Source organism: Somniosus microcephalus, chromosome 16 (assembly GCF_052327205.1).
Source record: "Somniosus microcephalus isolate GS21.2 chromosome 16, FLI_Smic_1.0, whole genome shotgun sequence".
In the NCBI taxonomy this organism is placed as follows: Eukaryota; Metazoa; Chordata; class Chondrichthyes; order Squaliformes; family Somniosidae; genus Somniosus; species Somniosus microcephalus.
Genome location: NC_141002.1, coordinates 88,127,383 through 88,138,527, shown reverse-complemented (window position 1 = coordinate 88,138,527; position 11,145 = coordinate 88,127,383). Strand labels below are relative to the sequence as shown.

General features: G+C 46.4%; 1 long non-coding RNA gene across 3 annotated transcripts in view; it reads right to left on the bottom strand.

The window, feature by feature from the left end:
- Window positions 1-5,382: 5,382 nt before the first annotated feature.
- LOC147106365 (uncharacterized) overlaps window positions 5,383-11,145 on the bottom strand; it is a 75,489-nt gene continuing 69,726 nt past the window's right edge. For all 3 annotated transcript variants that reach the window (XR_015081436.1, XR_015081435.1, XR_015081437.1), the window contains one exon: window positions 5,383-5,654. This is a non-coding gene — a long non-coding RNA (uncharacterized LOC147106365). The remainder of the gene's footprint in view (window positions 5,655-11,145) is intronic.

The following is an 11,145-nucleotide window of genomic DNA, read 5'->3' as shown; positions in this document are numbered from 1 at the left end:
ATATAAATGCAAGTTGTTATAGAAACATAGAAGATAGGAGCAGGAGTAGGCCATTCGGCCCTTCGAGCCTGCTCCGCCATTCAATGTGATCATGGCTGATCATCCAAATTCAGTACCCTGTCCCTGCCTTTTCCCCATATCCCTTGATCCCTTTAGCCTCAAGAAATATATCCAACTCTTTCTTGAATATATTTAATGAACTAGCCTCCACCGCCTTCTGTGGCAGAGAATTCCACAGGTTCACCACTCTCTGGATGAAGAAATTCCTCCTCATTTCTGTCCTAAATGGCTTACCCCTTATCCTTAGACTATGACCCCTGGTTCTGGACTCCCCGGCCATCAGAAACATCCTTCCTGCATCTAGTCTGTCCAGACCTGACAGAATTTTATAGGTTTCGATGAGATCCCCTCTCAATCTTCTAAACTCCAGTGAGTATAAGCCCAATCGACACAATCTCTCCTCATACGTCATTCCTGCCATCCCAGGTATCAGCCTGGTGAATCTTCGCTGCACTCCCTCCATGGCAAGAACGTCCTTCCTCAGGTAAGGTGACCAAAACTGCACACAATACTCAAGGTGCGGTCTCACCAAGGCCCTGTACAACTGTAGCAAGACATCCTTGTTCCTGTACTCAAACCCTTTTTCTACGAAGGCCAACATACCATTTGCCTTCTTAACCGCCTGCTGCACCTGCATGCTTACCTTCAGCGACTGGTGCACAAGGACACCCAGGTCTCTTTGCACTTCCTCTTCTCCCAATCTATTGCCATTCAAATAATAATCTGCCTTCCTGTTTTTGCCACCAAAGTGGATAACCTCACATTTATCCACATTATAGTGCATTTGCCATGTTTCTGCCCAATCACCCAACCTGTCCAAATCGTACTGGAGTTTCCCGACATCCTCCTCGCAGCTTACCCTCCCGCCCAGCTTTGTGTCGTCTGCAAATTTGGAGATATTACATCCAATTCCCTCGTCCAGATCATTAATATATATTGTGAACAGCTGGGGTCCTAGGACCGATCCTTGCGGTACCCCACTAGTCACTGCCTGCCACTCGGAAAACGACCCGTTTATTCCAACTCTTTGCCTTCTGTCCGCCAACCAGTTCTCTATCCAAGTCAATACCTTGCCCCCAATCCCATGTGCCTTAATTTTGCACGCTAATCTCTTGTGTGGGACCTTATCGAAAGCCTTCTGAAAGTCCAAATACACCACATCCACTGGTTCTCCCTTATCTATTTTACCAGTTACATCCTCAAAAAATTCCAGTAGATTAGTCAAGCATGATTTACCTTTTGTAAATCCATGTTGACTTTGTCCGATCCTGTCACTGCTTTCCAAGTGCTCTGCTATTACATCTTTTATAATAGACTCTAGCATTTTCCCCACTACCGATGTCAGGCTTACCGGTCTATAATTCCCTGCTTTTTCTCTACCACCTTTTTTGAATAGTGGGGTAACATTAGCTACCCTCCAATCCATGGGTACCGTTCCAGAGTCTATCGAGTTCTGGAAGATGACCAGTAATGCATCTACTATCTCTAGGGCCACTTCCTTAAGTACCCTGGGATGTAGACCATCAGGCCCTGGGGATTTATCGGCCTTCAGTCCCATCAATTTTCCTAACACCATTTTCCTACAAATACTGATTTCTTTCAGTTCCTCTCTTTCATCAGACCCTATGTTCCCCGGCATCTCTGGGAGGTTATTTGTGTCCTCCTTTGTGAAGACAGAACCAAAGTATGTATTTAGTTGGTCTGCCATTTCCTTGTCTCCCATTATAAATTCCCCTGATTCTGACTGTAAGGGACCTACGCTTGACTTCACCAATCTTTTTCTCTTCACATATCTACAAAAGCTTTTACAGTCAGTTTTTATGTTCCCTGATAGCTTACTCTCATATTCTATTTTCCCTTTCTTTATTAATCCCTTTGTCCTCCTTTGTTGACTCCTAAACTGCTCCCAATCCTCAGGATTATTGCTTTTTCTAGCCAATTTATATGTTCTCTCCTTGGATCTTATGCTATCCCTAATTTCCCTTGCTGTTGTCGTCCATTTTCTCAGCGACGAAGCCTGGTTAGATAGAATGATATAGCACAGAAGGAGGCCATTCGGCCCATCGTGCCCATGCCGACTCTTTGGTACAGCTATCCAATTAATCCTGCTCCGTTGCTCTTTCCCCGTAGCCCTGTAATTTTTTTCCCTTCAAGTATTTATCCAATTTGCTTTTGAAAGTTACTGTTGAATCTGCTTCCACCAGCCTTTCAGGCAGTGCATTCCAGGTCACAACAACGTGCTGAGTAAAAAAATGCTTCCCAAAACCCTCATCCATGCCCTTGTTACCTCTAGGCTTGACTATTCTAATGCACTCCTGTCTGGCCTCCCACATTCTACCCTATGTCAACTTGAGGTCATCCAAAACATGGCTGCCCATGTCTTAACTCGCACCAAGTCCCCTTCGCCCATCACCCCTGTGCTTGCTGACCTACATTGTCTCCTGGTTAAACAGCGCCTCAATTTCAAAATTCTCATCCTTTCTTCCAATCCCTCCATGGCCTCGCCCCTCCCTATCTCTGTAATCTCCTTCAGCCCCACAACCCCCCGAGATATCTGCGCTCCTCTAATTCTGCCCTCTTGAGCATCCCTGATTATAATCACTCAACCATTGGTGGCCGTGCCTTCTGTTGCCTGGGCCCTAAGTTCTGGAATTCCCTGCCTAAACCGTTCCGCCTCTCTACCTCTCTTTCCTCCTTTAAGACGCTCCTTAAAACCTACCACTTTGACTAAGCTTTTGGTCTCCTGTCCTAATTTCTCCTTAAGTGGATCGGTGTCAAATTTTTAGTCTAATAATACTCCTTTGCAGCGCCTTGGGATGTTTTACTGCGCTAAAGGCGCTATATAAATACAAGTTGTTATTGTTGTTGATGCACTGCAACGACTTGCCAAGGCTTCTTTGGCAGCACCTCCCAAACCCAACGCCTCCAAGTCACACAGCATCTTGACTTGGACATATATTGCCATTCCTTCACCGTCCCTGGGTCAAAATCCTGGAATTCCCTACCTAACAGCCCTGTGGGAGTACCTTCACCACACGGACTGCAGCAGTTCAAGAAGGCGGCCCACCATCACTTTCTCAAGGGCCACTAGCGTTGGGCAATAAGTGCCAGCATTACCAGCGAAGCTCACGTCCCGGGAACAAATGAATAAAAACAATGGAATCTGGGGAACGCAGTAGAATTCAAGCTCCAGCATTCAGAGACACACACACACACAGAGCAGGGCAGGGCAGGCTGCTGCGTGGGGAAAACTTATTGGAAGATTTTGTAAGAAACAATTGCTGACCTCATGGGAAAATTCTGTGGTTTTTTTCCCCCTGAATTCTTTAATGTTTTATTTACTTATTGTGTTGTTGTAGGAATAGGTGTATTCCTAACAAATAACGGAGCTTGACTCGGAAGAACAACAAACAGGATTTTAATGTTGAATTAGATGAATTACAGCAAACAACGTAGATCGATGCAGGAGAGTCGTGGAACAGAACTTTCCCCAGTGGGGACGCCACGAGGACTGACTCGGCAGTCCGGAGGTTTGCGCGATGACGTCATCGCGTTTGCGTTGTGACGTCATCGCGTTGCTCGCGTTTCCCGCGCTTGGGGCGTCACGTGACTTGCGACGTGACGTCATCACGTTTGCCCACGTTTGGGGCGGTCACGTGACTCGCGTGATGGCGTTATCACATTTACCTGGCACCCGGCATTGGAACTGACCGTTGCGGCCGAAGTCGCAGGAGCGGGAGGCCGAGCCGGGCCGGCGATTGCCGCGGGAGCGGGAGGCCGAGCTGGGCCGGCTCGCGTTTAGGTGAGTCACGTGATGTGCGACGTGACGTCATTGCGTTAGGTCGCATTCTTAAAGGGGCAGCGGCTCGAACAGGTAAACTATATATATATACATAGGTAAGTTAAAGGGAATTATGTATAATAAGTAAGGGACACTCGGTGGTACCGCTACATTGTGTTATAAATATTATTTATACAGCTGGGTCTTTATATTCATTTGGGTCAGAAATCAAAGGAGCGATTTTAGCTCTTCCCTGATCAGTGAGAACGACGAGGGAGAGCAGTTAAATTGCGGGGCGGGGGGGAGGTGGCGGGGAATCGGGACAAAACGGACAGCTGTAAGTTGAATTTCTCCCTTATTAAGTTTCTGATTTAACTAATCATAAGATTAGAAGTAATAATGACAACTGATTCTTTATATTTCGATTCTTACCTTTTCTGATTTTCTGAGAGCACATAAGATTTCTCATCACATTCTGGCTATGTGCTGGCAATCTTTGAATCTGAGGTAATGTCAAATACAGCTCATCGCTGTTTCTTCTTTATACCCCAGCCTGTGTGACAATACCCACCAATATATATATCGCAAATGTTTTTATTATTTGTTCTACTCTTTATGAGTTGAAAAGAACAGTGTGCAACGCATGATGAGATACGGAAGCAGTTTGGCGATTCCACCCAACACAACTGGCATTTAAATAGCACCTTTGACGTCATAAAATGTCCCAAGGCACTTCACAGGAGCGATTATCAAACAAAATTTGACACCGAACCAGATAAAGAGATATTAGGACAGGTGACCAAAAGCTTGGTAAAAATGGCACAGAAGCTGTTACAACTTTAAACTGATGGAAGCTGACTTCTTGGAGGAAGACCTCAATTGCACCCGCACTTGTGAGTGTAGTATGACGCCTGGGATTCTAATACGCACTTTGGGGTCAGTTTTAAGGATTTTGTGATACGACAACACTCCCAGATATACTACAATGGAAACATTAAACAGTGAGCTGTGCTTACTTTCACAAAGCAACACAGGCAGAAGCAGGGACAAGATTTGAAACCAAATAAGGTGAATCTCACTAGGAATGAGTGGGACTTGGCAAGCTTATGATTGACAGATGGGAGAGAAATAAAAAGAACAGTTACGCAACACATTGCATCTGTGGTTGATGACTGCAGTGCTTTTTCCGACACTGCTTCAGGATTGAGGCCAAATATGACAGGCAAATCCAGAACAAGTAGAGGGGAGACTACGTGGGAATTTGTGACAGAAAACTGCTCCCCCAACCAAGCAGAAGCTGTTGAAACATTCCCTAAGGTCATTGTTTGCCCCCTTTGGTCAAACCAAATTGCATAGGACACCACTAGACATTCAGATCAGCATGATAAAAATAAGCAAGAACAAAATGTAGAAGTTGCCTAATGAAAAATGTGCTTAGTGAATAATTAAATGCTACAGTTGTTACAACTAATTCTCCATACATTTTGCCAGCCAGATAGAGAAAATAATCTTGATTGAATTATCAACTCAGTGAAATAGGATCAATGCTTTCTTTTCTTTTTAATGCAGTACATTCCTACAATCACTTAGCCAGTCAAATGAAAGAGGCTCCTCTGCACGATTATCCTTCTCAAACAAGAGATCAAAGCTTCATCTGCTTGTTATTTGAATAAAGGCCAAGGCTGAAGCCAGCATTCCTCACATCTGATCCACTCTATTCCACTTCCTATCTGCTTGATCAACTGCGTAACAGCAAGCATTGGGACGAGGTCAATCAGCACAATTAATTAGAGGTTGCTTCCTCAGCATCTATCTGTGGACCAAAGCAAGATTACTGATGTTTAATTACTAAACATTTAATCGTGTATGCATTAACCCTCTCACCCATTGATTTTCCCACATGGTTTCTCTGTTTACTGGAATAATAATTGACCTGGGTTTTGCTGCTGCGGGACATCTTGCAGCATGCCCCCTTAGTTAGACTCTATCTCTCACCCTTCAGTTTGAAAATCATTTGCCCTGCAAGTTGCTGGAAGTGCAAGCTGCTACTGGCGCGGCGAGGGTAATGGGGCATCTGGGACCTTGGTGAACGACAGTACCTACAGTCTATATCCTTAATTAATTAAATTTAAGGATTGAGAAAGAAACAGAGGAATGATGGAGAAGAAGGGGAATTAGAATGGGTGAATTAGAGTAAAATCAGGTACAGAAAGAGAAATAAAGGGGGGAATTTTAACCCAAAAAAACAGGTGGGTTAGGAGCGTTGTTGAGGTTAAATTGTTAAAAAATCGGAATCTTGACCAGCACCCGTCTTCAACCCGCCCGCTTCCGGTTTTAACGGAGGCAGAACAGGCGGGAATTGGGCGAGAAATAGAGCGGGCATCCAACCCACTGCCAGGGGGTGGGGCGTCAATTTAAATATTTTAACGAGACTGGAATTCTCTTCTTCAACTTCCATTTTGTTTTTAAATGTAGCTGGTTGGGTTTTACACACTTCATAAAACCCGGAAGTTACAGCAAGGTGAGGACTGCTGCATCCAGGTGGTAAGTGCCTTTACACTTACCTCCTGGTGTGGAAATGCCGGTGTTGGACTGGGGTGGACAAATGTAAGAAATCACACAACACCAGGTTATAGTCCAACAGCTTTATTTGAAATCACAAGCTTTTGGAGCGCTGCTCCTTCGTCAGGTGAAGTGGAGAGATGCATAAAAACACAGCTTATATAGTCAGAGAATAATGTCAGATGTTTATAGGTAATCTTTCTAACTGCCATTTATCACACCTCGGCAGAGAGATAATCACAGCAATCAAAGGTGTAAATGGTGTCCAAACAGGTCAGTCAGGAAAACATTACATCAAAGAACAATGAGGTGGGGTCAAATGTTGCAGATGCTGGGGTCTGTATGAAAAACAAAAAAAGACAAAAAACATTTTTTTTGCTGGAAATCACAGCAGGTGTGTGGAGCGAACAAGCCAACGACGACTCGAGTCTGGATGACCCTACATCAGGTGGGGTTACATGTAGCATGACATGAACCCAAGATCCTGGTTAAGGCCGTCCTCATGGGTGCTGAACTTGGCTATCAGTTTCTGCTCGACGATTTTGCGTTGTCATGTGTCTCGAAGGCCGCCTTGGAGAATGCTTACCCGAAGATCGGAGGCTGAATGTCCTTGACTGCTGAAGTGTTCCCCGACTGGGAGGGAACACTCCTGCCTGGCGATTGTTGCGCGGTGTCCGTTCATCCATTGTTGCAGTGTCTGCATGGTCTTGCCAATGTACCATGCTCCGGGGCATCCTTTCCTGCAACGTATGAGGTAGACAACGTTGGCCGACGCAAAATCGTCGAGTAGAAACTGATAGCCAAGTTCCGCACCCATGAGGACGGCCTTAACCGGGATCTTGGGTTCATGTCACGCTACATGTAACCCCACCTGACGTAGGGTCATCCAGACTCGAGTCGTCGTTGGCTTGTTTGCTCCACACAGATGCAGCCGGACCTGCTGTGATTTCCAGCCAAAAAAAATGTTTTTTGTCTGTTTTTTTGTTTTTCATACAGACCGCAGCATCTGCAACATTTGACCCCTTGTGACCCCACCTCATTGTTCTTTGATGTAATGTTTTCCTGACTGACCTGTTTGGACACCATTTACACCTTTGATTGCTGTGATTATCTCTCTGCCGAGGTGTGATAAATGGCAGTTAGAAAGATTACCTGTAAACATCTGACATTATTCTCTGACTATATAAGCTGTTTTTATGCACCTCTCCACTTCACCTGACGAAGGAGCAGCGCTCCAAAAGCTTGTGATTTCAAATAAAGCTGTTGGACTATAACCTGGTGTTGTGTGATTCCTTACACTTACCTCCTGGATTGAGGGTCCCTGCCTAACCCATCCCACCCCCCGCAATCGTAGACTCCCTCACGAGGCCTCCGATCGCCTTCCCGGAGCCCCACCACCAATGATGTTGAGGCCGGCCCTGATCTTCTCTCCCCCCCACCCCACTGATCCTCCGGTGGCCAGTCCCAATCCTCCCTTCAGCCCCTGCCCCAATCATCCAGAGGCCGGCCCCGATCCTCTCTCCAACCCCCCCTCCCGCCCACCCCGATCTTCTACCTGACTCCGCCCCCGATCCTCTTAACGGCCCGGCCCAACCCCCGATCTTCTTAACAGCCTGGTCCCCACATGATCCTGCCCTCCCACCTCCCTCCTCTGTGCAGCCTAGTGCCACAGATCTACCCGCCTGGAGCCAGCCAGCCTCTCAATCTGCCTGGCTGCGGGTGGGAAATAGAGGCCTCACATGCAAATCAAGCCCTGCTGTTAAAGTTGGCAGGGCCTGCGGGAAAGCCGGCCTCTCGGGTTTCTCGACCACCTCGGAGCCCCCCCACACCCCCACCCCCAACCCACCTTCCACATGAAGATCCAGCCCAAAGAGAGGGAAAGAAAGATTGGATTAAAAGAGAAAGAAAAGAGTCAGAAAGGAAAAGTAAGAAAATAAATTTTAAAAGTCTCTAACACCATTTTACTACCTGTAGGAATGAGACTCCACAGTTTCAATTGTTTCCTTTCTAGGCTGGAGAGGTTGAGTGGCATTGCAGGAACATAAATCTCATCATTAAAAGGTACTTATGCTGTTAAATTCCAGCCCTTTCTGTGGCAGGTTTAATTGGCAATTAATGTACAAATGCAGCAATTTCATAAAACTCGAGGGTGAGTTGCTGTTTACGCGGGGCTCACTGCAGAGCGGCGCAAATCATCCAGCAACTTGTGGCGATTCGCAATTCACGAGGTATCTCTTCCTCGCCACACATTGCTGGATGAATTACCCATTAATAACGGCAAGCCCCATTAAACTCGATATTATGGCAGCAAAATCTGGGCCAATGAGTTTAGACCCACTTGCATTTTCTTTTATTCGTTCATGGGATGTGGGCGTCGCTGGAAAGGCCAGCATTTATTGCCCACCCCTAATTGCCCTTGAGAAGGTGGTGGTGAGCTGCCTTCTTGAACTGCTGCAGTCCGTGGGAGGAAGATACTTTCATAGTGCTGTTAGGGAGAGAGTTCCAGGATTTTGAACCAGTGACGATGAAGGAACGGCGATATACTTCTAGGTCAGGGTGGTGTGTGACTTGGAGGGGAACTTGGAGGTGGTGGTGTTCCCATGCGGCTGCTGCCCTTGTCCTTCTAGGCGGTAGAGATCGCGGGTTTGGGAAGTGCTGTCGAAGAAATGTCAACATCTAAAGCAAATGAAAAATTCCTAAATGGTTCAATGTGTAACAAGGCCATGTGGACAACAAAATGAATAACACGTAGCTGCTGAGAAGGTGTTGTCAACTTTTTTCCTTTGTTAAAATTTTTTCTCCACTTCCATTGAAAGTTGATTCCTTGCTGGAGTATGTTTCCAAAGTGCTGGGTCCCCTCTTACACCTCGCCCAAACGACCATTCTTCTTGTGTGAGCTCGAACAGTAAGTGATGGCTAGCTATTCATTGTGGGGTGGAAGGGAAGGAGCATTCCGGCCATATCTAATCTTGTTCTCACCTGACATCCATTACATGCAGGGGTGACTGGATAGCAATCATGAATGGGAATCTTGGCCAGTTTTCTTCTTTCTGCAACCCAGTGCACTGATGTCAATCGTAACACCCCTATGCTGCATGGGCCCAGATCAGCAGTTGAATAGCCTGCCAAGGCTCAAATATAAATAAGGACCACTCGGGTAAGGTTCTACTCAGCAGCTGTGGAATTGTACTTTCGCAAGGAGTCAACATCTTCTGAAGAGGAGGGGACAGAAGAAAGTTAATGGGATTCTTTTTTAAATCTACCAATTTTGACGCCTAACACCATTCAAAATAAAAAAAATGGATTTGTGATCTGTCTCACTCTTCATGTTCTTAAATGTCACTCATTTTTGCCCCTTTAATTTTCTCCCCTTATCTCCTGAAGGTGCTGACACATGCTATGATGGAGAAACAGTTTGGTACCTTGGCCAAGCTACCATTCATGTGTCAGCCAGGTTATTCAACCATCGGGGCATCCCCACTGTAGCGATTCTGCCTTCACCTGATGTCTACATGTACACACTTTCCAGTAAGGATCACTGGATAGCAATTAGAAACATAGAAACATAGAAGATAGGAGCAGGCCATTCGGCCCTTCGAGCCTGCTCCGCCATTCAACGAGATCATGGCTGATCATCCAAACCCTAGCACCCGGTCCCTACACCGACAGCCATCCCACCCAAGCCATCCCACCCAAGCCCTATCCCCGTAACCCCACTGTATTTAATCCCCCCTAACACTAAGGGCCAGTTTTTAACATGGCCAATCAACCTAACCTGCACATCTTTGGACTGTGGGAGGAAACCGGAGCACCCGGAGAAAACCCACGCAAACACGGGGAGAATGTGCAAACTCCACACAGACAGTCACCCAAGGCCGGATTTGAACCCGGGTCCCTGGCGCTGTGAGGCAACAGTGCTAACCACTATGCCACCGTGCTGCCCTTAGGAATGGGAACTCTTGAGTAACTTTCTTCATGCTAGCTCAGGGATGCTAATGCCAATTATAGCAACATTTTCCCTCCTCAGCTGCGCTGTACAAGCGCAACACAGTCTGAGAATTGAGACCGGCATTTGCTGGTCTATATGGCTCACTTAGACAGTGGAGTCCTAAACTTCTAATTGGGGTGCTCCAGCAGCAGAAGTACTGATGTCTAGAAGCCATAACTCTGTCCCAAATTGCAGAGACGGGGGTCATTTGCATGGATGGGATGGGAAGCCTGCACATCTTAGGGCGTATTGGCAATACTGCCCAACAGTGGCCAGGAAAACTGGAGCAATGCCATGCTGCTACCACGATGGATCAGTGGCCTGAAAAGTGCTGAAATTAGGAAGGCCAAAAATATAAAGATTTATCCTAAGGGAGCACTGGGACACTAAAGTTAAGGTAATTGATTCCATCTGGAATCAATTATCTCAGGCTGCAAGAGTTCTGAGGCCTTTCTTGGAGCCTCAGCCAGATTCGCATCAGCTCTCAGCTGGTGAGAGTTCCTGCCAAAGGCAAGCTGGACAGAATTCCCAACGCAGCCTGGGAACTACCCCAGATATGTCACCTCGCCATGGGAAGGGGTGGGTGTAGTGTATGTAACCGTTCCACCTTTAAGAGAACTATTTTAAGAGATGCACTACTTTATCTTGTCTGCTGTATACTGTAATACCGGTGGTGACCACACCGGTATATAAGTGCTGTGTAATGATTTATTGGGCAGTTCAGCCTGACCTCCGACTAGTAAAGACCTGTTGA